The sequence below is a fragment of the Pinus tabuliformis genome, chromosome 5_2 (assembly GCF_031772625.1).
Source record: "Pinus tabuliformis cultivar Carrire ecotype Pingquan chromosome 5_2, CPIR1, whole genome shotgun sequence".
NCBI lineage: Eukaryota > Viridiplantae > Streptophyta > Pinopsida > Pinales > Pinaceae > Pinus > Pinus tabuliformis.
Genome location: NC_142306.1, coordinates 73,760,189 through 73,788,183, shown reverse-complemented (window position 1 = coordinate 73,788,183; position 27,995 = coordinate 73,760,189).

Sequence of the window (27,995 nt, the reverse complement as noted above, 5' to 3'; positions counted from 1 at the left end):
ATGTTGGACTAGAAACATCACCTGGCATGTCGCCAATAGCAAGGTGAGCAGCTCATCAGATAGCATGTGTTGATTATGAAGAAGGGGCAGACCCCTTAGTAGAGATGGAACACAACCTGGACGTTATTACCCGAGGGATACCAAAGTATGCCACCATAGATGAGGTGCCACTGTGATGGCAGAGGCACAGCATAGGAGTGTCAGCAAGATTGTGGCAACTGTTAGGCCGAGTGATCAAAGCAGTCTCGTGCTACCATGAGCATCATGCAGGTTGAAAGCCTTTGTAGTTTCTTTTACACATTTTGTAGGATTTAAAATCCAAGTGTCTCAGAAAACTTTATGTTTTGAGATTTTAATGAAAATAATCTGACAGACGCGATATATATGTATATATATATATATATATATATATATATATATATATATATATATATCTACATATGCATAATATTATATTTTCTACTTATGTGTTCATGTATCATGATGATGTGATTGGTTTTATAAATTACACAAATGTCTATCAAGAACATATTTTGTTAATGCATTTGTTAATGTCCATCAAAGGCCTCCAAAGTGTTCGAGGACTGCTTAGGAGGAGGAGAGCCAATGAACTTCCAACATGAAGCAGACATGATACAGGTGGAAGCACCTTCATCAATAATAGTTCAATGGATTGTATTTCCTTTAATGATAACTTAAATTAGAAAAGCAATCTGATGAGGAAGACGAGGAACATGGTTTTCAAGGTCAAAGGTAATTAAACTCAAATTGGTAGGATCAATGGCACCTATAGCAGACAACAATGATTTTCGCTACGTTGAACATGTTTGGAGAACTTTCAAAGCAAACATCACAGAAGGCACTTGAGGTAAATATTCAACAATATTATAATTTTGTGCATCTCTAGCATTCGGATTATAAGATGATTTCCGAAGCACACCTTTTGGAGCTTTTCAGATTACGGATTTATTTTTAGGACGCTCAATATGGAGGAGACCAAAACTATATGGAGTGGAAGTAGAAGGTGTATCAGTGACTTCTTTCTCCACTGTCTTCTTTTGTGGGGTTTGATAGTCCTATGTTTCGAGTAGCAATTGAAATAGGCGATGATCCTTGCATCATGAAAACTTGGGAACCAGAGGAGGGAGAGGATTGTGGTTGGCCTACCAACTGCATCTGTTGAGATGGAAATGGTTCTTTCAAAACAGTCAGATTCCTTTTCAATAAACAATTAACTTCAACATGTCAGGGACAATCCTTGGTATAATGGTCTTCCTCACAGATGAGGCAAGGATATTTCGGCTTTCTCTTGGAAGCATCATCAACAGATGATTTGGGTGGATCTAGCTTTACCTTTACCATTTTTCTTACCTTTTGAGGCCTTATCTACTGTGGTAGACTGAACAACATGTACCTCAGAGGTTTTACTAGGATTTGATGAATTTTTCAAAGGATTATTGCAACCTGTGCCTGAAACATATTTTTGCTTCAAAGAAGTCTTAGTGGAAGTCTGAGACACTAAACCAATTACACTATCAACGAGTGGTACATTGGGAGACTTTGAGGCCATTGGATCCAAATATGGTCTTGGAGCATTAGCGAACTTCTCATATAATGTGCTAGATTGGAAATAGACTAAGTCTAGATACTAAGCACGGGTAATAGCTGGGTCCTCGATAACACATCCACCCATTGCTATATTTGCAGCAATTTTGTTTACGAATGATTTCGTGAACCATTCAGTTAACAACTCATCAGGAATCTTGAATTTGATGAGGGGACACTGACGTCTTCGTTCATGGATATGGTCATAAATGTGGGTCACAATATCTTGCTTCAGGGATGTGAGCAAATGAGTGCCAGTTTCATATCGAACCGGAAAGTGCAAGTGGATGAGGAAGGCAATAGCTAAAGAGTTAAAGTCAAAATAGGTAGCTCGAGGCAACTCGATATACCATTTTCCGACAGCGCCCGTTAAGGTTCTCTAAAAGAGGAGAAGACAGATATAATCGTCAACATATGAATTTGAAGAGAACCATAAGTGATATGTCATCACATGGGCTTGTAGGTCCTCTTTATACTTTCCCTCGAACTTAGGGTAATCGCTCGGGATTTTAGTAGGAACTGGAGGCCAGTAAGGCGAATGAAAAATAGGTTGATTGATAAGCCTCGAGACATTATGAAGTTCCAATGTAGCTAAAAAAGGAAATTTTTGATTGAATTTCATGTAGGGCCTTTGAGGAGGCCCAAACTGTGGGTTCCAACCTTGTTGGTAAGGATTATGGCCCCACAGTGGAGGATTTTGACCATATGGGATCTGATTTTTCCCCCACTGAGGGGTACCTTGACCATAAGGTGGATTTTTTCTAGGGTAGGTATTATATTGACCTACCATAGGCTGTTGATAAGCATTATATGTGGCATACAGATTGTAAGGTTGTTGGACCTGTTGACCCTAAACATGAAGAGATTGGCCTTGCTGCTATAGGGGTTGAACTTGTGTTTGCAAGGGCTAACCTTGTTGATATACATATTGAAGTTGCTGCAGAGGTTGACTTTTTTGCTGCAAAGGTTGAATTTGCTACTGTAAAGGCTGGCCTTGCGGATACAAAGGTTGAGTAGGCTACTGAACAAATCGAGTTTACTACTACAAAGGTTGTTAATATTCCTCCAAAGGTTGCCCCTGTTGTTGCAAAGGTTTCCCTTGTTGCTATAACGGTTGTCCTTGATGCTGCAAAGGTTGTTGGACAGTTCATTGGGATATACCCTGGGGGTATTGATAATTTTTGAATTGAATCTGGCCATATCCACCAGGAATAGTGGATTGACCAGGCTGGACATAAGCTCCTACTTGTGGAGTGTAAGATGGACTGACCAAGGCTTGCAAACCTAATGTGGATCACCGAATCCAAAATAGTTTTGGTTGTAAAACTAATGAATCACACGTTAATCAGTTTTTACATGTGGATTTCGCACTGAAGGTCCCACTTACCTAACTAATCTATGTCGATCCCACATTGACTTTTCTACTCCCTGAGTGCTTTAGTCTTCACCATTGATCTGGTTTACCCAAATCCAATGGATATCATGCAATATCACACGATAACTAGCACAATAGATAGCAGGTCGAGAGAACATGAGATAAGTGGTTTCTTCATGCTATGTGTCGCTACCTTAGATTAATCGTGCGATTTAGGAAAATACCATTTACCATTTTTTTCCATGCGAGATACCATTTACTGTTTTGGAATACTGCCCATGTTCCTTTATAATGAAAAATGGTTAGCGCTTCATCTATGGACTTGAAATAAAACCCTTGATGCTATTTAACTGATATTTTCAATAAAACACATAAATGGAAGAATAATACCCGGTGAGGGTCTAGAACACGGATACGTAGATTACAAAGGAAATTCTACACTAGGAACAACACATACACACCACACTTAGATCAATTATTCAAGCAAATAGGAATTACAGAGTCTTGGCCCTCTCAGCTTGATTACATCAATCTATTTGGCCTTTGTTTTTTTCCACTCTCAAACCCTATCTCTTTTCTTTTCTCACTCCCTCTCTTTTTTTCCTATCATTACATTTTTTTCCTCTTTAATGGATCAAATCCTATTCTAACTGCATTGACAACTCAATCTCTATTTTTATCAGTTCAACAATTAAATCCCTATTCTCAAGCTTTGATACACACCTATCCTAACAACTCATCACCTATTCTAAAAATAATATAATGTTCTAATTATTACAATAATTTAAGGAAAAATAAATTTGAGAGATCCAACCCTCTCTACTAAAAATTGATTTGACCACTTAGGTCAATGAAATTCATTTCATGTTAGCCACAACATGTGAACATACAATCACATTGCTGGCTAAGTCTAGATGCTCCTGCATCAGACTCCCGGGGAAGAAAAGAATCATTCATCAAACTTTCAGGATTTACTCCATACTTCTGTAATTCTACTGTTGTTAACCAACTGGCATCCTCCATTGGTTGTCCCTTCCATTTGACTAGATACTGAAAATAAACATGTCCTCTGGTTCTTTTGGATACTCTTTTCTTCACAACAACTTCCACCTCTTTCTTGATTGTCTTTGGCATTTGTTCTTCCCAATTTAAAGTCTGAACTTCATCTTCTGCAGGTTCATCCTGTAGCTCTGACTCTGTCTCTTTGTATGGATACAAATCTACAACATTGAAGATAGGGGATATTCCAACCCCTTTTGGCAATTCAATTTCATAAGCATTGGTTGAAAACTTTCTCACAATTCTGCATGGCCCTATCTTTTTCATCTTTAATTTGTTGTAAGTCCCAACAAGAAACCTTTCTTTCCTCAAGTACACCATCACTAGATCACCCACTTGGAATTCTTTTTCTCTCCTCTTCATATCAGCTCTTTATTTGTATTTTCCACTGCTTTCCTGCAATCTGTCTTTGAAATATTCCTGTAGTCTCTGCATCTGCTCTGCAAACTCTTCAGCTTTTGCACTTCTTGTCTCCTATTTGCTGAAATTTTTGAGCTCATACAGACCTCTTGGATTCATCCCAAAAGCAATCTAGAATGGACTCATCCCAGTCCTCCGGTTTGGAGTATCATTATAAGAAAACTCAGCTTGCGCAAGTGCTAAATCCCACTGCTTAGGATTTGTATACACTAAACTCCTCAATATGTTTCTCAGGCTTCTATTTACCACTCCGGTCTGCCCATCTGTTTGAGGGTGATATGTTGAACTGAAACTAAGGTTGGCACCTAGTTTCTTCCAAAGAGTTCTCCAGAAATGCCCAACAAACTTGGTATCCCTATTAGACACAATAATTATAGGCAATCCACGTAGCCTTACAACTTCTGAAAAAAATAGATTAGCAATATGTGTTGCATCACTAATCTTTTTGCATGCAATGAAATGTGCCATTTTAGAAAATATATCAACCACAACATAAATGGAATCATTTCCTCTTTGAGTTCTAGGTAATCCCAAAACAAAATCCTTACTAATTGCATCTCATGGTCAGTCTGGTATTGGTAATGGCTGATATAATCTTGTATTTTGGCTTCTCCCCTTAGCATGCTGACAAATCCTGCACTTCTCAACAAATCTCTTAATATCAGTTTGCATCTTTGGCTAGTAGTAAAAGGAATTTACCTGAGAAAAGGTTTTTTCTTGTCCAAAGTGTCTAGATAATCCTCCATTGTGTTTCTCCTTGATTATGTTTTCCCTCATAGAACATTTGGGAATACATAGTTTGTTACTTTTAAAAAGTAAACCTCCTTGAATAAGATAATCCAACCACTAGCTCCTATTATGAACTGCTGGATTTTGTAAAACTACATAAATATCTTTGAATTCTGCATCATCTTCATACATATCAACCATTTCTTCAAATCCTACAACCCAAACTTTTAATTCTTTGACAATGAAATTTAGCCCGCTCAAAGCATCAACAACTTTGTTCAACTTACCACTTGTATGTTTAATCACAAAAGTAAAAATCTACAAAAACTCTACCCACTTGGCATGTTTCTAACTCAATTTTGGCTGGTTGTTTATCAACTGTAATGCATGATTGTCAGAATAAAATACAAACTCCTTTGGTAGTTGTTGTCTTGTTGGGGCCTAACCTAGGTTCAAAGTTAATTAGCCAAACAAATCCTGGCACTACTGGCCTTTTTGGCAATAGTCCGCGGAGTGCAGACTGAGGTCTCACCTGAAGTAGTATAGGAGGGTAATAGAACTAGGTTTCCGCACCCTGGAGATGTCTGATGAATTCGATTGGTTCACTGTTTGTCCCTACGTGCAGGTGACTTCACGCACTTTCTCGTTCCTCGCAGCCTGATACACTGCCTTCGCACAGCCCTAACCAAGGGTTGTGTCGCGCTTTGCACTATTACCTGCGATCTTGTTTATCTTCCAGTATCAATTAAGCACCTTTGCCTACTTAAATGTATTAAATTATACTTAACAATATAAAACATTCACACAAGTTTGCGCAATAAATAAACAGTATGCTTGCCAATTATATCCAATCATGCATTGAACCAGGAAAAGATACACAAAATTATAGAAAAACTTCTCTTTATTGATTCTTCCAACAGTTACAAACTTGACGTGCCCTGCGCACTCAGTGGTGGACTACTAGGCCTCTGTGCTCTCAGCTACAGAGCCTTCTCCTACTCTACGACCCACAAACACACTTTACACTTCGACTCAATCACTTAGGCTTCTCATTCTTATTCTCTAGTTATCTTTTACACTTAGAGCCTCTCTCTATTTATACAATCCCATGGTCCGCGGACCATGGGTAGGTCTATCCAGTCGACATTACATTACAAAACTAGGGTGGACAACCCTGTGACTCTATCATACTTCGCGCTCCACACCTGCAATTCCCGGAGCTTTTAAAAAATAGTTGCTCAAAACTTGGGCTTTAAGCCCCAAAACATGTCTTGGGGGGATTCCATGCCCAATAGCCCCCCAACACAAACATCGTGACCCACCCTCTAGTCACTCTGTCAGTGCGGAGTCCCTCTAACTGTTCTCGAATTGCGGCAAGGTCGGCGACACACTGAGCTGCTGCTTAATGGATCTGATGCATACGTTGTTCCAAGACCTTCATGTCGGGAGTGCTTATCTGCATCGGTATGTGCATCCCCTACATGTGGGCGAGCTTGCCTTCAATTTCTATTGTGATGGTGAAGGCCTCGTCGATCCAAGGCTGAACGCGTGCCTTTAGGACTGATTCCTTGTGTTGTGCCGCATCCACTTGTTCTTTTAGCGCTTTAGCCTGCTACATCCGCGCGAGCCTCTGAGTGAGGGCCACCGTCTACGCAGTTCATTTGACGCTGTCATACTATTGCTAGATTTCTTGTACCTATGTCTCTAAACGCTGGATGTTGGGGTCCTCCTGCAGATTTGTGAGGACCTCAAATGATTCTTCCAACATGCTGGTGTAGTCTCGCACTGCACTGCCAATTTCCTTCAGTCCTGCTATGATAGCGCTATCGCACTGTTCTTTGACTTCCGGGAGAGTGGATGGTTGTACCTTCAACCGCATCTTGATGATCTGAAGGTTCAACTCTAGCTGAACCTTTGTCATTTCCTCCCGCGCCTCGTGTACCCCTGTTACTAGCCTATGGATGCGCACTTCTATTGTTATGTCTACTAGGATGGCCAGCTCTGGGACGCTTTGGTAGGATTCGTCTATTACCTATACCAACTGTTGATTATGTAACACCACTTCATCGCGCTGCAAGCTCAGTTGTTCCATATTGATTTTCTGCTCACTAAGGACTTGCAATGCACGGCTGTCCCTAGCTCGCAGCTCTGCAGTTATCCCATCCTGCAAAACATATAAGGTCTCTCACGGGAGTGCATCCATATTAAGACCAAGACCTTTCAGTGCGCTAACCATAGGCCTATCAACCTCATTTGTTGTCACGAGTGCCCCTTCCGACAATGCTATGGTATTTTTCATTCACGCATGAAACATCTATTCTGCTGCTGCTGAGCCGACTGCGAGGCTGGTCAAAAGGATACCAACCTAAGGAGGGCACACCTATAATTCTTGCAGCTGCACTCTAAGGGCCCCCAACACAATCTAGTTCTCTTGCATGAAATATTGGCGAGCCTCAGAGGTGACATCACGCACTATCTCACCGATGTCATGCAGATCACCCTCGGTTTGGGTGATCGGGTCAATAGACAACTTCGATGCCTTGACCTTCTTACACGACCTTGCCCGCTCTGTTGGGTGCTACCACCGGCGCGGGTACTTCATCCATGCAACATTTGCACATAACCTTTCCTACCAGGATTTGGGTTGCCATGTGTACTGCTTTGTCCTCAATGCTAGAGATAGTGTAGCCCCTCTTCTTCTTTTCCAACTTGTACTTTTTCTTCATGGCCTCCGCGATGGCAAAGTCATTGTTCTTCCCCTCTAAGATGTCCACGGGGTCCTCTCCTTTGCATGGAAGCCGGGAGATGCGATGAATCAAGTCTGTCGTGATGGGGATGGGCTCCTCCAGCCAAAAACACCCATCATGCACCAAGCAGAGCAACTGCTTGATGACGGAAATGGTTATTGGTGCATGGTGGAAGTGTGGCACCCAGAGCGAATTCAATAGCCAAACCTTTTCCACTCCGTGCAACCACTTCCACGGCTCTAATTCTGTCACCCCCGCTGCGGTGTTCTGCTTGGGATTCATGAGGTGAGGGGTCTCAAGGTGAGGGAACTTCGCGTGGTCAGCGAGATCCCAATCTTCGAATGTTAAGCTCGGCACCCATCCCAGGTGCGTGCCCTCAAAGATAATGTTTTAAGGAAGGAGCGAGGTTTGGAGTGAGCTCTATGTCGCCTCAAAGTCCTTGGGCACTCTATCTTATCCTTTCCGCAGGGGGACATAGGCAGGTAGATTTGTCGAGGGGTGCGTAGGCTGAGTTTCCTCCTCCATGCCTTCATCCTCGTCTTCGGCGATGATTAGGTCCTCCAGGTCTTCTTCTTCTTCATTGGTCTCTATGGTGATGGCATTCCCCTTCTCCTCCGTTGTCAACTTGGTGCACAGTGGGTTCCATGGGGACACACGTACAGGAACCATCGCTTGCTTGTCCTTCTTGGGTCTTGGCATACGTGGTGATTTCGGGATTTCTTCCATAATCCCGGCACCTTCCGGAGCCTCCCCCACAGCCAAGGTCTGCACGGCCTCCTCGGTGGTCATTTCGGTTATCTACATAACATCCTCAGCTGATGTCGTCGTATCTGTCCAGAAATCTTGCACTCGCGAACTCAGGGGCTCAATCAATGCTCGACACACAACAATCAGGGCTCTGCTTAATATCTCAATTCACAAATTACCAAGTGTTGTTTGTTGTGCAGCCCTTTGTATTTTATAGCGCTTTTTGAATTTGAATTCGACCATTCCCCCAAATCTGGTCATTAATGCTCCATTGGCGACAAGTTTTCCTAAATCTTGCCCATAGATCGTGTCTTAAATGTCTGTTGCCTGCTCCATATGGCCTTAATTCTAGCATCCCATCGTGAATAGTGACTTCAACGGTCACTTTCTAGCCAACCCGTGCAGCAGCACTGCCCCCCGTGCGCGGTCACGGATCTTGTGACTCTTTGCTTCTACATGCATCTCCAACATCACGCAGCTCTTGGGCATAATAGTTTATAGTCCCGCGCTCCCTTTCAACTGCCTGAAGCACTAAGACTGTTCTTGCTTCAGCTAGTCAGGTGGTCGCACCACCCATGGAAAGTTCCATCTGGTCATCCATCCTGTTTCCTCGAGAATGCCCACCTTTTATTGTTACGGTTAGCATCGTGCACTTTACCATATGCAACGCGCTACCCTGATCAACACGGTTAGCAATGTACGGTCCAAGCCAAGGCATCAGACTGATTAATTCGCGGCGATAGGCCTTAAACCTGTCTTCACGATCGTACACATCCTGCCTTATTACCCTAGTTTTTTTTCGAGAAAATCTTCCTTTATCTCATCCTCTAGCTTCTTAACTTCTGTGTCCACCAGATCACTTTTCTTCCTTAATTGTACCCTTTCCTTTTCAAGTTCCTAGATCCTAGAGTTTCCGAATCGGATTTGTTCTTCCAGGGTTCCGCGAACCACCATATCTACCGGCACTAGTATGCGTAGTCCAACATTTCCATGTATTATGGGACTTACAATGGTTCCTTGATACTTGAGCCTTGGTGGTGCCTGCTAGGTCAGGTGCTTGCATGGTGTCCTATAAGCCTGCTGGTACGCACAAGTCCCAGTCATTCTGCTTCTTATTGTGGACCTTGTTCATCGCTTCACATACTTGGTTAAAGGCTTCCGTGTGGATATCCTTTTGCACACCTGGTATTTCCATACTTCGTGGTTCTAGCCAGAGGGGTCGTTTGTGCCATTGTCTTGCCCACACTTGCTTACCGATCGTGTCTCCTACCACGAGTACTATGTGCATTCCTACAAGTTTTGCACCATATGCTTGTATCCACCTGGAAAGTTGGGCGAGCGGGCTGTTTCAACAATCATACTTGTCTTTTAACTGCATCTGAGGCTTCCCAAATCATTGACGCATCATCCTTCGGCAGTTGGACCAGTCCTCAAAATTCTTCTGGTGCATGCCCTACCACTTATGGGCGTAGCGCACAGTGCCAAATTCAGAGCATCGAAACATTGTCGTTTTGGCAATTCTCTTTCAAATTTGTTCAGGAACTCCTCTGCTTCACCTAACCTGTCGTACATAGGCAGATCCCTTATCTCTGTTGTTACAAAGTGCAATGATCTTGTCATCATGTTACAGTTGAGTGTGGTTACCTCGTGTAACTGATTCTGCCATCATTTTATCTCCTCGTGAGAATCTGATGTGCAGGAGCTTTCATGCTCCCATGAGATTTGGCCATTCAGGGTTGGATTTACCCAGTCTTGCTCGCATGGAATTATCTTGTAGATGCAGTGTAGATTTTCGTCGTTGTCGTAGTCATGTACTGGCTCTGTGTAGCGCGATCCTTCCACAGGGTCTAAAGGTACCACCACGCGCAGTGACTTTTTCTCAAAAATCATCTTGTGCTTCTTTATATTTATCACTCCATTCATGTCAGTGGCCTAATCTATTCCCAATAATGCGGGGTATGGATTGTTGTCATCAACAATCTCTATCACTTCAAAATCTGCTAGCGCACTTGCTCCTTCAATGTTCACTGTGATTCCCTGCAATCTCCCCATAGGTAGGATCTTTTGCTGGTTTTCCATTTGGAGTTGGATAGGAGACCATTGCAACGCAGGCCTACCCATGCACTCCCATGTCTGCTTCAGCAGGACATTCACGTCCAATCCTAGATCCAGAATCACTTGATCCATCTCATATTTCCCGATCTGCGCGGTCAATCTCATCTCCCTTCTTGTTCGTGTCGTGTGCTTTCCGAGCTTCTGGACTATGCACGGTTCTCCTGGCATGGTCCCAGTGCATCTAGTTATGAGTCCTTGCAACCCCTTTATATCCTTGTTGTCGTGCAGTAGCTTCATGCATGTCTCCAAGAACATAGTGAGCATCGATGGGTCCATTTCCAGTTCCAGTCTGTCTTTACTTCCTGAAGTGGAGGCATCAATGAAGCTCCTGTTGCACAAAATATTGTCACCATGACATTCTGCAATCGGTGTGAGTCTATCATCACTCATACTTTCCTCCTTTGCAAGTCTTAAACCTCAGTTCTTCATGTCAAGCCTTGAAAATAAGAGAAAGCCCTTAAAAGTCTCTAAAACTCTGGTTCCACACTTTCTCTTAGCATTACCTGCGGTCCCGCACCTAATGGTCATGTCCCCTATGTACCTGACCACTCTCTCTCGGTGTAATGGGTGCAGACCCCTGTAAAAGTAAAAAAGGCACAAGTACATTCTTAAAAACTCACTTTTAGTTATTTCTGGAAGCTTCTAGAAGGAATCTTGAGGTGGCATGTTCGCTCCTTTAAGGTTCATGCATCCCATACCTTAAGGAGCTAACCGCTTAATGTGAGGAGCTTATCCCTTTGAAGGAGGACTCTATCCCTTCATAGGTGGACCTATGACCTCCTTCCTTTGCACTATAAAATCAAGCATTGGGCTAGTTACTTGATAGGTTGAAAGCGGAATATTTTTGAGGTGAAATGCTGCTAGAACTTAGTCTTCCTAATTGAGCTTTTGTGAGGAAAGATTACATACCTTGTTGATCTCATTTGGAAGAGTGTGAGGCTTGTCAAAGTAGAGGAGATTCCTGTTTCGGACCCTGGGAAGAGCTTGTACAACATCAAGGCACCAAAGGTTGTAAAGTTCTTCTATTTTCAAAGTTAATACAATCAAGTTTATTTTTCTCAATAAGCTGTGTTTTATGGTTTATTTCATGGATTCCTTGATCACCATGATGAATATGATTTATTATATTAGTTATGCAGGTGTTATTTGATGTGTTCTTGTTTGTGATTGCAAGTTCTTAAAAGGAAACTCTTTTGGATGATTGAATCATGGTTGCCACAAACTAGCGTTGGACTTAAGGTAAGGTCTAAAACACTTCTCTAGCTTTTATTAATGAATCGCAATATGTTTAGAGAAAGGTAGATTTTCTTGTCCTGTTTGTTGCCAGATATCTTTTGATACTAGGGAGATCAGCCTTGTCCGGAAGAACGATTTATCCGGCCAACAGCTCCTCTTAGCTTCCATGAAGGTCTCCTTAGCATGCTCCAAATCAAATTATGGTTCCTTTGTTCGATCCTTGCAAACCCAGGTACTTTCTTCAGGCTGCTTTCCTTTATCATCCCCTGTCTTAGTACCACTCCGGAGCATGATATTTACATTAGGGTCTTCCTCGTGTGGCTTAGACCTCATCATTTACAGGTTCTGAGTCGGGGGAGGTTGAAGTGCTCCTTTATCGCACAACCTCGCTATCAGTGTTGGACAGTCCTCTGTCTCATGATCAAACAATGTAAAGGACAAACATGATGGTCGTGTTGGATTCATAAAATCGTGGGCATAATGTCCTGGCCCTCCGTAATTGTAACATGTCAGTTTTTTGCGACCTCTTCTTGGTCCCATTCCCCCTCGGCCTCTTTCGCGCCCCTGAAATCCGGTTCACGCTGTTATCTCAAAATCCAGCCCTGGAAGGCTGCAAACCAGGAAGACTTCAAGTAACTATTTCAAACCAATCTTTAGACTAAGGCTTAGCCTCCCTAGCCTGAGAGGGCTCTCTCAAAGGGTTATTGATTTTGACTAATAATAAGATGGCTAACTCTTGTGGAATAACATTATCAAATATGAAGGTTGGACAAATATTAAACTAACTTCCATTGAACCTATGGAGTCAATCATACTTCAGTAAATAATGATACTGCCTTTACATAGAAGTCAGGGCATTTAGCATTTAGATGTTCAGAACACAACTCATATAAAACCACAGTTCATACATGCATACAGGAAGTCAGAGCACAATCAGTGAATTCTGAGTGATTATACATATATGCAACTGTAAAAGACATTAAGGAAAGAATAAAATCACACATTCTAAACATGGAAATCCCTCATGAATCCTGAGAAGAAAAACAGCCAACTTATATTACTGAATTCTGTCTTTACATAAGCCAAAACAGTCCTCTGTTATAAAATTTTCCAACCCTTGTTACATTGTTGTTTCAGCTATATATAGAATCCTTATTCTAACTAATTCGAGCTTCCTCCTCCAGCATGAGGGGAGTCGATAACTACCTCTACTGACACCTATCAGCTATGCAACTAACTATTAAATACCATAAAGTGCTGACTGGAGTTTTAAAGAGTTCTAAATTAACTATGACTCTAACTCTATTTTCTATGCATAATGACTTCTCCTTGTTCTTTGACACCTGGTCTCTTTTTCAATTTGGCTGAGCTGGATGTTTAATACTCCATCTTCGACCTTGAACGCTGAATCTTTAACTGGTTAGTGGTGTTAGGAGATGTCCCTTGATTCTCGGTCCCAGTTTTCCTCAAATTGCTCGAATGTACAGCAGCATGTCTTCTAGCCTTTAATGACCCAAAATATGGAACACTGCCACGTTTTTGATGTGTTGTAGGCTGCATCGATGAGCAGGTGTACAGGCAAAAGTTCCTTGTATGCAAATCATTAAATACCCTTTGAACGGTGATAAAGGGGCTTTACAACAGAAATTTGAACTTGGGTTAAAATATTCCACCTTTTAAACGTACACCTGTCTTGATCTGAATGGCTATGGTAGCTCCATCTGATGTCTTACATATCCTTTAGGTGTCTTCTTTTCAAAATTCCCGCTCATAATACCAAACTGCCTGTCTGTGTTAAAATCATCACCTACAGCAGTTTCGTAGCGCGCTACGAAACTGCTGAATTATTTAAAACAGCTTGCCTTTAACCCGAGACCTTTATCACCGAAACATTTGATTGCCAAAAACTCCCTTCGACTTTTCATATATATAGCAGGGATTTACATGTCTTCAAAAACAATAAGACTAAGCAAATTTGACAAAAATTTGGAACAAAACCTTTCTTTGAAAAGAAAATTCATTTGGCAGCTAACTGGCCCAGCTGTACCTTCAGGTCTTCAATCTTCTTCTTCAGAGCTTTATTTTCAGCTCTTAATTGCATATTTATTTTTCTAATGAACTGGGCCTCTTTGATGGCTGGTACTGTCCATGTGTGAAATTGTGCATGGCCATCAACTACTGAATTCAACTGGTTTTGAAAGGTTTCAGTCCCTTTCCACAGAGCTTTACGATAATTTGTATACATATCTGCATGTTTTCTAACTGCTTGCTTCAATTTGGCAATCTCATATTTAGCTGCTTCTAATTGGCTCTTTATGACTGCTATATTATCTCCTTGAGATGTGATGACCGTTCTGCTTGTGCCCTTTTGCCTAACCTTCTCGGTCTCCTCTGTTCTGGGCAGCGCTTCCTTTACTTGCTTCCTTGTAATAGGTCTTCTGGGTTTAAAAATAAATTCTTCACCCAGCTCATCGAATTTAAGCCTTTTTGAGGCTTTAGACTTCTTGGCACCTTCTGGTGATGACTGTGTTAAATCAATATGGACTGGTTCAGATTGCTCGAATTCAATGGCCTGTAATAGATCTTTCAAGCTTGCCTTAGACACTGGGCTCTCTTCAACAGCTATGGCCTTACCTTTTTCCTTATTTATTTGGCTTCTTGTCCTTACCCTTGAGACTGTTTCAGATCTGCTTGTTTTAGGTGCAGTCTTCTTATCCTGAGTTTTTTCCTTTGTTGATTGCTGAGGTTGTTCTTGAATGATCAGTGGCTTCACTGGTTTCCTTTGCTGTGACTTGATTTGCTTTTTAGCTCTTGCTTCTTTTTGGAGCTCAGCTATTGTGAATTCTTTGGCTGGTTGTGGAGTAAGGCCAGTCTTGCTTTGGAATCCAGCCATGAAAATAAACGAATTCCAGTCTCTGCCTATCTTTTGGAGGCCATCCAAAACTAGCAACTTGATTAAACCATGATGAAACAAAGAGGTTTCATAGTCCTCTTTCCTTAACTGCACCTTGTCACACATCTTACTCAAACTGCGAAATAAATAAAAAGGAATGTCTATGGAGACTTTCCCAGTGAAATGCAAAAGCAGTTTGAAATGATAAGAATAAACCTTATTGTACCTTCCTTCACAGGTCAAGTATTTCTGTATGCAGGTAAGAAGAAGAGCATAATGTTCCTTGACATAATTTCTGGGCACTACTTTTGTTAAGTCTTCGTTTACATACGCCTCCTTTAAAAACTCTTTACAAGGGTTCATATCAAACTTAAAATTTTTGAACCATTCTTCCCGTCCTCTTGGGATCTCTGTCACAGTAGCTATGGCTTCTGGAGAAACTTGGACTTCTAGCATGGCTATGTTTGAATTTAAACCAGTGAAGTTTAGCGCAAATTCTTTGGTTACCTGCGCATGTCCTCCTCGAAGCTTTTTGCAAAAGTTCCAGCACCCGGCATCGTTGAACGCTTTCTTCATGCCTTCATCCCTCAACGCTATATCCAGGCCCTCAGGTTCAGTCCTCTGGCATTTACCGGATCTGTGTTCTTTCCTCTCCATTTTTCCCTTTAAGATCTTCACACACAAATTCTAACAGCTCTGGATGAAATGGTGATTCAGCTCTTTTTTTTTTTTTTTAAATCAGCCTTGCTTGTAATCAGGCTCGCTTGAAATCAGCCTCGCTTGAAATTCAAATTGTTTCATTGAAACACTTCAATACATAATCAGGCAGACTTGTCACTCATGCAGCACTTACGACCATCATTAAGGTCTATGCACGGAAAAATCTCTCGGGAATGATATTTATGTGCATATTAACAGATCTATTGGTGGGATAGTGGCAAATGAGCGTTCAAACGTGAAACGAGGGGTACATAAACTGACATGAGTGGACACAATTGGTGACTCACCTACGGACTTGACATTTCGGGAAAGATTCGCTGCGAAATGCATGAATCCACGATTTCGCAGCACTGTTAGTTTTAAATTCTAATGATGCGCTGCGAAACGGCCTAATCATGATGCGCTGCGAAATTGCTTAACCATAATTGCGCTACGAAACTGGCCAATGGGATTACGCTGCGAAATCACTAAAAGACACGGTGACTTGGATGAGACAAGACATGGCTATGGAACAGTGATGGGTGGAGGAGAACCAATAGGAGTCAAGTATGGTTTGAGTTTAAAACTTTAAAACTCCAAATCCTAAGTGACGAAAAACAAAATGAAATCAACTTAACACGGACCCTTGTCATCGGACTTAGGACAGAGGAATATATGCATCAATTTTTTTTTTTAAATAGTTCTAAGTGATAACACACACCATCCCTGCGTTCTGGTCAAGGAGCCGTGTTTCAGCCTGAACTCTGTAGGTAGGATTCTGATCCATCATCAACTCATAACTTCTACAAGTGCGCTCATCATGGCCTACCAATCTACAAAAATTACAAAACAATTGCTATGAATTCTCCGCATACTTTTGTAATAGATGGAAGTTATCTATAGCATTCTATCCTCCTATCTGAAAAATCGCGCACCATAATGCAGGCATTGCGCTTGATCCTACTTTTGCCTCCAGTCTCAATGGAATTGGTCCTCCTCCCACGAGGTAATTTGCGAACACCGGGAAGTGGTCCTTATCGTGCCCTTGGCCCTTGCACTTTATGCACCATACCTCGTCCCGCACTTCTGGACGGGTCGTCCTGTCTTGTTTCAAACTTTGCATCTCAAGGCACAAGTTTTTCAACTGCACATGAATTTGCTAGACTCCGAGGTTAGGATCCTGTATCAGAGTCTCATGCAATATTATTGCAACCTCCAAAGCCTCAGCCTGAGTGGTTAGCCTTTTCTGCGACAATGCGTTCTGTAGATGCGGTGTTAACGAGGCTACAAACTATTCACGGTGTTGCCCTCTGTTAAGGTCGTGTTCGCTTTGAAAATTGTGCACTTTAGTCTTTGATCCAACTCCCATGGGGTTTCGCCTAGTAGCATTGTGATTTCCTTGAATCCAATGATCGACTGTGCCCCCGATTTTGGCTGGCTAAATTCCTTGTTTAGCACAGCTTTGGATATCTTCTATCCCTGCATTCAGATTGTCATTGGAATGCTTAATGTACCAGGTCAGCATGCAATCCTGAAGAGCCCTGACCAATGTTGCCTTCTTTATATTGTTTTCCATGACACCCTGTGCTTCCCATACAGCTTTTACCATGAACCAAAATTGGTCCAGATCTTCATTCCCTACTCCCTTGAACACTGGTAGCTTTATTGCACTGGCCATACTGCTTCGCGGTGGTGGTGAAGGTGGGATGGGCAAAGTCAGCGGTGAAGACTATGAAAATGGTGGTGGTGTGGGTGAGAGTGGTATGTGCGGAATTCTTTGCCTTATCAGATTGATCACACTTCTTGGCGAGACTTTCGCGAGTTCTTCTTCGCCTCTTCGTCGAGGTGAAATCAAGGGGCTAGTCTCTAGTTCTGTGCTACCTTGATTTCTATAGATTCTCCCACTTCTCGTAGCCCCAACCATCAATTTATTCGCATAACCCACTTTTCACACAGTAGCATTTTAATCCAAGTGTTCAAAGATTTAATGTACTTACCTTGTGGTCCCTTGAGGAAGTGTCGTTTTGCCTCACTATAGCTGACTGAAGTATCTACCGCGAATTCGGTGATGAATCCTCCTATGATTTTATTAACCCAATGATTGACAGCAGACGTGATCTTATCCTTTGATGCTTCCAGTCTGTGCACTAATTCTGGAGTCCACACAATAGGTCTGTCGAGCTTAAACCTTCCTTGGCTATCCGCTAGCTTCGCGATCCACTCGTACAACTCAGTGGGGAAGGATGCAAAGAAAATTTCATGGATCTCCATATATAAGTAGCAGTATAACCACTCTTCCTTTGATAGTTGCATATTCCTGTTTTCCTGAGCCGCGAACTCATGAATCTTCCTGTCTAACCAATCTTCAATTCCTTTCATTGTTGGGTTCCAGTGATACTACATCAGACGTCTCTATGTAGATCCTGGTCCTAGCAATAGAACCATTTTTTGGCTTGTTGGGGCTTGACCCAGGTTCAAAGTTAATTAGCCAAACAAATCCTGGTACTACTGGCCCTTTCAGCAACAGTCCGCGGAGCACGGACTGAGGTCTCACCCGAATTAGTATGGAAGGGAGCTAGAACTAGGTTTCTGCACCCTGGAGATGTCTGATGAGTTCGACTGTTTCACTATTTATCCATGCGCGTAGGTGGTTTCACGCACTTTCCCATTCCTCGCAGCCTAATACACTGCCTTCGCGTAGCCCTAACTAGGGGTTGTGTCACGCTTTGCACTATTACCCGAGATCTTATTTATCTTCAAGTATCAATTAAGTGTCTTCGCCTACTTAAATGTCTTAAATTATACTTAACAATATAAAACATTCATATAGGTCCACGCAGTAAATAAATAGTATACTTTCCAATCATGCATTAAACCAGGAAAAGATGCACATAATTATAGCAAAACTTCTCTTTATTGATTCTTCCAACAATTACAGACTCGACCTGCCCTATGTACTCAGTTGCAGGGGTCCACGTACTCAGTTGCTGACTACTAGGCCTCTTTGCACTCAGCTGCAGAGCTTTCTCCTACTCTACGACCCACAAACACACTTTACACTTCGACTCAATCACTTAGACTTCTCATTCTTATTCTTTAGTTATCTTTTACACTTAGAGCCTCACTTTATTTATACAATCCCATGGTCCGTGGACCATGGGTAGGTCTAGCCAGCCGACATTACATTACAAAACTAGGGCAGACAACCCTATGACTCTATCATACTTCGTTCTCTGTGCTCGCAATTCGCTGAGCTTTTACAAAAGACTTGCTCAAAACTTTGGATTTAAGCCCCAAAACATGTATTGGGGGGATTCCATGCCCAACAGTAGCAAATAATGTCTCCATTTATTTAAAGCTTGCACAATAGCATAAAATTATTTGACATAAGAGGAATATTTCTTCTTAGCTTCATTTGGTTTCTCACTAAAGTATGCTATTGGTCTCTGTTCCTAACTTAAAATTGCTCCAATTGCAACTCCACTAGCATCAGTCTCAACTTGGAAAACTTTTTCAAAATCAGGCAAAGCTAAAACTATTTTTTCTGTAATTTTCTTCTTCAACAACTTAAAATTTCGGTCCACTGCTTCTGTCCACTTGAATGGTTGATTAGTTTCTTTGATTATTTCAATAATTGGTGCACAAATCTGACTAAAACTTCTGATAAATTTTCTATAAAAACTTGCAAGACCATGAAAGCTTCTTACCTCAAATATGTTTCTTGGAGTTTTCCAGTTCCAAATTGATTGGACTTTCTCAGGATCCATTTTCAGACCTTCTTTAGAAACTACAAACCCCAAATAGATTAACTCTTCTTTCATAAAACTGCATTTCTTTAGATTTATTAGCAGTTTCTCTTTCTGCAAAGTTCTCAGAACCAACTTAAGATGCTCCAGATGTTCCTCTTTGCTTCGACTAAAAACTAGAATATCATCAAGGTAAATAATGACAAACTTTCCTACATATTCCTTCAAGACTTCATTCATCAATCTCATGAATGTGTTGGGTGCATTAGTGAGTCCAAAAGGTATCACAAACCACTCATATAACCCACTGTTTGTTTTAAATCTAGTCTTCCATTCATCTCCTTCTCTAATCCTTATTTGATGGTATCCACTCTTCAGATCTATTTTAGTAAAATACTTTGACCCACTTAAACAATCCATCAAATCATCCATGCATGGTAAAGGAAATCTATACCTGATAGTAATCTTGTTTATGGCTCTGGAATCAGTACACATGCACCATTCACCACCTTTCTTTGGACTAAGTACTGTTGGTACAACACATGGACTAAGGCTTTCTCTAATTAATCCCTTATCCATCAATTCTTGCACTTGTCTCCCAACTTCTGCATTTTCTTGAGGAGTTAACCTGTACGCTACATTATTTGGTAAACTTGGTCCAGGTATTAGATCAATGTGATGGCTAATACTCCTGATTGGTGGTAATGCATTTGGAAACTCATCCACAATAATATCAGCAAAATCATTCAACAAAGTTTTGATTTCTTCTAGAGTATAAGTGTTTCTTCTCCCATCATGTATAGCTTTCCGATCAAACTTCCAAGTTCTTTCCAGCAATATATGACATACATCCATTGGCATTACATCACATAATGTCACATCCTTATAAGTACCAATCTGGATCTCTACCTTAGATTGTTTTGTCACAATAAGTTGATGTGATTTTTGCAGCCATGACACTTTGTAAGGAATAGGGTGTATTGTTTTCAACTTGTCCACCATCTTTGTAGAAACATGGTTATCAGTACTTCCACTGTCAATTATCACTTTACAACATTTTCCTTTGTACTTACATGTATTCCTGAATAGATTCTTTCTCTGCGCTGGTTCTCCTATCTCTTTTTCTACTTTAAGCAATACCCTTTTCAATAACAAGGATTCTCCTACTTTGGGTGATTCTTCCTTACTTTCAATTTGAGGATTTTCCTCCTTTGCCTCAGCCACATTCACATTCTACTGATTTGTTGCTTTATTATGAGGACAGTCCCATGATCCATGCCCCCATTCCCCACATGTGTAACACCAAATTTCTCTCCTTCGGCCTCTTCCTCTGGGTGCAAATATCCCTCTAACAAAGTCTCCTCTCTGTGGCGATCTACTACTCAAACCTCCTGCTTCACCTTGATAGTGTTGGTATCTTGATCTGGTAGTTCCTCTACCTCTTGCTGGACTTTTTCCTCAATTCCTATAATTTTTCTTCCTCAACATCTTCTCCTCTGTCTTCAAAGCTGCTTGATAGGCATCTTCAATTTTCTTCAGACTCAACAAACTGATTTCATCCTGTAAGTCATATCTTAAGCCATTGATTTATCTGGCTACCTTTTCTACATCATCCTCTGCATGTCCTACTCTAATGCTCAGCTTATAAAACTCTTCTGTGTATTCTTTGATAGTCATTCCTTTTTGCCTCAAATTTTGTAACTGTCTGAAAAGATTTAACTAATAATCTTTTGGCATGAATTTACCTTTCAATTTACTCACCATTTTATCCCACTACTTGATCTTGGGCTTCCCCTTTCTCTCTCTGGATGTTTGTAGTTCATCCCACTAGAATGAAGCATGGCTCTTCCATCTAGTAAATACAAGTTTCACCTTATTTTTATCATCAACCTCCTCATAGTCAAAATACTTGTTAATGAACTGATCCAGTCCATCAACTCTTCTACATTGAGGTTCCTGTCATACAAATATATTTCCATCTTTGGTCTTCCACTCGTTTTTGCCAATATTTTGAGAACTTTGATAGCTTCACTTTCATCCTCTTCTTCTTCCTCAGAATATACCTCTGTAGCACTAGCATCTCCTTCGTCAGATGCTCTCCTTTGAGCAGTTTCCATTGCCTCCATCCTTGTACGCAGGTGTTGAATATCTTCTAGCAAAACTACATTGGCTACAGGTCTTCCCCGACCTATGCCAGCTCCTCTTCTAGGTGGCATGTTTGTTGTAGCAGAACTTAATCCTTGGGCTCTAATACCAAATGATGTGGATTACCGAATCCAAAATAGTTTTGGTTGTAAAACTAATGAATCACATGTTAATTAGATTTTACATGTGGATTTCACACTAAAGGTCCCACTTAATTGACCAATCTCTGTCAGTCCCACTTTGACTTTTCTACTCCCTGAGCGCTTCAGTCTTCACCGTTGATCTGGTTTACCCAAATCCAATGGATATCGTGCAATATCATGCAATAACTAGCATGATAGATAGCAAGTCGAGAGCACGCGAGATAAGTGGTTTCTCCATGCTATGTGTCACTACCTTAGGTTAATCGTGCGATTTAGGAAAATACCATTTACCATTTTTTTCCACACGAGATACCATTTACTGTTTTGGAATACTGCCCACGTTCCTTTATAATGAAAAAGGGTTAGCACTTAGTCTATAGACTTGAAATAAAACCCTTAATGCTATTTAACTGATATTTTCAATAAAACACATAAATGGAAGAATAATACCCAATGAGGGTCTAGAACATGGATACACAGATTACAAAGGAAATTTTGCACCAGGAACAACACGTACACACCACACTTAGATCAATTATTCAAGAAAATAGGAATTACAGAGTCTTGGCCCTCTTGGCTTGATTACATCAATCTATCTGACCTCTATTGTTTTCCACTCTCAAACCCTATCTCTTTTTTTTCTCGCTCCATCTCTTTTTTTCCTATCATTACATTTTTTTCCTCTTTAATGGATCAAATCCTATTCTAACTACATTGACAACTCAATCTATATTTTTATCAGTTCAACAATTAAATCCCTATCCTCAGCTTTAATACACAACTATCCTAAAAACTCATCGCCTATTCTAAGAATAATATAATGTTCTAATTATTACAATAATTTAGGGAAAAATAAATTCGAGAGATCCAACCCTCTCTACTAAAAATTGATTTGACCACTTAGGTCAATGAAATTCATTTCATGTTAGCCACAGCATCTGAACATACAATCACATTGTTGGCTGAGTCTGGATGCTACTGCATCAGACCCATATGGGACATAAGCCTGTTGGAGTGGAATCTAAGCTGTATAAGGTTGTTGATACTAGATATTACCCAACCTGAATGGACCAACAGGGTTAGGAATACCACCTGAATAAGGTTGATTGACTCCAACCATCTGAGATTGTAATCTGCTCACATGGGTTTCACCTGACATGAGAGGAATGTTTGGATTTTGCCTCCCAGGCGGTGGCACATTCTGTCCACTTGACAAACGGGTGGAAGAACTGATTGAAACCTGACCTAAAACAGTTGGTCGTACCGAAATAAATGGTTAAAATGACGATACAAGTTGTGATGGGATCATAGGTTGAACAGGAACTGATGTAATAATATATTGTACAGGAATTGGAGAGGTCACGTTTGGAACTAAATAACTAGTAGTAGGCATGGCATTTGAAGGAAAAATGGGATTTTTATACAAGAATGAAGCATTAGTATTTCCTAAAACTAACTGGGCTAACGTTGTATAACCAGGTGGAAACATAGGCCCACTAGTTTCAGGAATTGTGTGAGATGGGACTCTTCCTGTAAAAGGAAATCCTTCTGGAGGAAATTCATACCCTTGTTCATCATCGACGTGAGGAGTATGAATAGTGAAAACTTCCAAATGACCTGGAGAAGAGGTTGGGATCTCACCTTCTAAATACATGCGTGGAAATAATTGGTGAGGAGGAATCCGAGATGTATGAGGAGATAACTCCAAAGGAACACTAGGCCGATCGTAAGGACTGCAAGGACACTGAGGAGATATCACAACATGATCAAATAATAGATTCTGCAGATATAAGACATACCTTTGTGGACTCTCAGGGGTTTCTGGATCATATTCTTGAGGTGACAAGGAATCAGAAGGTGGTGGATGAGAAGAAAGGGGTTGAATTCTCGGGACAAACCCAAGTTCCAAAACTTGAGCTTCAAGTGACTAAGGAAGCTCTGAATGAACTCCTTGTGAAGACCCTTTGGTATTAGACAACGAAGGGGAACTTTGGGGTGAACTCAATGGTTCAACCACAATGACTTTCTCTCAAGAGAAGAAAAAGGAGAGGAGATTCATTAAGTGTTGGTTAAAAATAAAATTTAAAAGGATTTGCTCAATATTGGGCCAAGAAGAAATTTCATGGGTTTTGTTATCACAAAATCAAACCCTGATAGGCTGCTGATCAGGTAGACCTTGTGTAACTCTTTCAAACCAACTTTTGGTTGAGGCTTAGCCTCCCCAACCTGAGAGGGCTCTCTCACAAGATTAAAGATTTGGATAATGAATAAGATGGCTAACTATATGGATTGAAATCAAATGAAAATTTATAAATGGTTGAAATTCCAATCACCAATCATCTATTGAGCTATTGAGTCAGAGTATGTTTTAGTACAACAACAGATCAGCTTACATGGAAGTCAGGGCATAAAGAGTTTTAATCTACTAGAAAAACAGAGACATGATATAGGAAACACAGTTTATGAACACATGAAGGAAGTTAGAGAATTATCAATGGATTCTAAGTAACATGTGTTCATACCACTGCAAGTGAGAAAATGAAGAAATCTATGAGGAAATAAACACATAAAACCCTCTATGATTCCTGAGTAGTAAAGCCAAACTTCTGCATTAACATAAAACATACAATGTTCTGCAATAACATAATATGCACTGTTTCTCTTGAAATTTCCAACCCCTAATACATTATTTCTTCTCCCATATATAGATTTCATGTAGATTCCTTCCTCTAGCATGAGGGGAATTCTAATTCCTCCTAATTTGACACCTATCGACACTTAAAACTAACTATTTAATACAATTGACAGCTAACTAGGAGTCCTAGAGACCTAATACAACTAGGAGTGTAACTCCTTATTATGATTACAAAAACCTTATCTAAACATTTAAAACATTCTTTGACACCTAAAACTCCATGAAGTCGAATTTGATGGTGCTCATAACCTTCCAGCTGGCCCTTGATGACTCATCCTTTTGATGTTCCTAGAAACTAGGAGATTGTCCCTTGCTCTGTTCTGGCTGAAAAATAGGTCTTGGGACAGAGCTCATAACTTCTCATAAAAAATGTATTTGGAAAAACTGAAGGAGGCTTTTGTCAACCAATCCATGCTGAACAAAAAAATCTCTTGGTTTTTTGAAACATCTTTCCTACTGCCCAAAATGAGCCTTTGAAACCAGGTGTAAAAATATGCTTGTGAAAAACTGCACCTACAATAGTTTCGTAGCGCAAGTTTGATCATTCATTTCTCTCAAATCATAATGGATTTGAAGAAAGTGGAAGAGCTTCTTGTACTTAAGAGTCTTAGGAATGAAAATCTCTTTCGTTTTTCAGAGATGAGTTTTTAACCACCTGGTAATCCCCTTGGAAGTCGACTGCTATTTTCATAACATAAAACTTGGGAGTTCATAAATATCTTTCCTTTCCTTCTTTTGCCTTTTCTATACACTTATACTTCGTGAATGCTCCCTTTCAGACCCTCCTCTTCATAGAATATTTCCCTTTGTCTTATAAAAATGGTCCATCAAATCACAATATGCAGCTACAGCAGTTTCGTAGTGCGTTACGAAACTGCTATGCATTAGGCATCACTTACAGCAGTTTCATAGCGCGCTATGAAACTGCTATGTAATTTCAAAAACACAGCTTACATGCCAAATTCGACTGTCTTAAGCTTCTTTATCTTGAAATGTCCTTCTCATCTTCCTTGAAACTATTCAAAATTGAATGCAGAGGCACCATTTTTCAAGGAAAACTTCAAAAAGGTAATTCATATCAAAATTTAGGATTACCTTACTTGCCTTGCTTGAACCTTCAAAGAACTTTGATGTATGCTGACCTTGAGTTTGCCAAGTGCTTCTTATGCATGAAAGGAGCATGAGAATAACCAAGACCAAATCTTTCTTACCTTACTCTTTTCCTTTGAAATTTGTTTAGTGATAATAGGTTTGACATGTTATTGTTCACAGTTAATTTTAGAATTTGAAAAAAAAACTTTACCTTTTCATGTTTTAAGAGTCGAGAAAAGGATGAAAAGGTGACTCTAGTCGCTTTCGCTGGTTTAGCGAGCTTGAAAGGACAAGTTCTCGATGATCTTTTCATGTTTAAGGAGTAAGAAAAGATCGAAATGACTACTTAGGATACTCTAGGAAAAAGGGATTACTAAATAAATGTGAACTACAATATATACCTTAGAAAATAAATTTACTAAGGACTTGATATATGTGTAGGAAATCTCCCTGAATGTTTTTTTTGGTGTATCACGTTTATAGCACGGTAGACTCAACTTCCTATGGATAAAGTTTTGCAACCTACGAGGGTCTCCCTTTATATACTCGACGGTACAGGGAGCACAAGCCCGTGCTAGTGTTGTCTAATGCAAGGGCATTGCAAATGACAACTACTAAGTTTTATAGATGCCAGAACACATCTCTAGCCTAGACCTCGAAGTATGAGTGCTAATGTTTCAAATGATCCTTAGATTAATTGAGGTAAATTTTAAGTTAATCTTTAATTAAGTTTAGTTTTGAGGGCTCAACGATGTCACCTGTTCCTAGAATGCAACTAAATGATGAAAATGAAACTTTTCATTTGATGAAGTTTATTCTAACAATGGAAGAGAAACAACCAACCAACGCATCAAACAATTCAAAAATAATCAATGCAATTTTTCAATGCAATAAGTAAAAATGAAATCTAATCTTTTATTCTTCTAGCAAATGCAATGCCATAGAAATGAACATGTTTTTCTCTTCACTAAAGATGAAATCAATGAAAACTAGTGCATAAGAGAAAAATAAAATGAAAACAATTCACTAATCATGAAAATCTCTTTCACTTTCCAATTTGAATGCAAGAAATGTTTCGAAAATACTTCCATGATACACACTTTCACTTTCCGAAACACAAGAATAACAACAAGCACTTTATTTCGATTCAAGAAAAAACAAACAATTTTGTAATCTATTGCTTGCCAATGAAACTAAAGTGACTTTCAAAGCATCTACTTGATTCGCCACTAATGAAAACAACTTTATACCAAAGAATCAAAAGGGACTTGTAGAATATGTCTAGATGCAAAAGGAAACTCTTTGAACAAAGGTGACTGATCTCGGAAGAATAGACCAAAAAGTGAATGAAGGGTGACCTAGAAACCTTAGGAACCCTAGAAAGCCAAACAAGCTTCAAACACACTTAAACCAAATCAAGGGGCAATTGCAGTCAGACAAACATGTCAACCAAGACAATGACACGATAATCACACTGACAAACCACTGCTAGAAGGAAAAATACCTGAATCAAGAAGAAAGAACCTAATTTTCTTTAACCTCTGGAATCATTGTACCTGTCATAGGAAAAACAACGATAATCATGACTGTAATTAAAACATCCGCAAAGTCATCATGACTGTTAGGGATAAAACCACGATTGTCAAGAAATATGAGATAAAACCAAAAAATCTTCAAGATCAGCAAAAACTAAGAACCTTCAAGCAATCACCCGTAAGTGAAAAAAGTTACAGACAAATAAACAAGCCTGAAAACGAATGGTTGGTCAAACTCAACAAAAAGCAAGATGAAGGATTGAATGGAAACAATCATAGCTTCCTAAGTGGAGTTGCTATTTTATTGTCTAATTAAATCCTCTTTGTGAACATAGATGATCCCTCTAGCCCAATGAGTGGGACTAGCAAACTACGTGATAATCTACTAGAAACTTACCTAAGTTACAATTGAAAAGAGAGACTAAGAAGATGGCCTACCTCGTTCTGATGCTAGCAAGTCATCCTTTGTTGAAGATCTTTAATTACTTGTGTGATTAGCTTGTTCTTACTTCTCACAGCGTTTATGCACCTACAAAAGAGATCAAGACACAACAATGCATGCAAATAACAATAGCATATTCAAAAGCAACCTACTTAACTAATCAAGGAATGTTAAGATAGATGATACATGAGCATACACATCAATGGAAAATGAACCAACAATTGTATATTAATAGAAAAGAAGGGGAAGCATACAACCAAGCCTTGATGTTAATAGGCTCTCCTTGAATGAATGTCCAAGTCCAAGCTAAGCTCTCCAAGCACTCCTTCTCCAAGCCAAATGAATAGCATATAGGAACAATCTTAGCATAAGGGTGCAAATAGACATAGACCACCCATTTGGGAATGGGAGAGGATGAATATATAGGGAAGGAAAGAGAGTTATGATCTTTCCAAAGATGGGAGTAGGCCCTCATCTCAAGGAGGTATACGGATAAGACCGAGAGGCCAAGTTGGGAGAAGTCGGCCTCATTTATGCTGAACAACCTCCAGCTCGCCGCTCTAGAAGCTTCT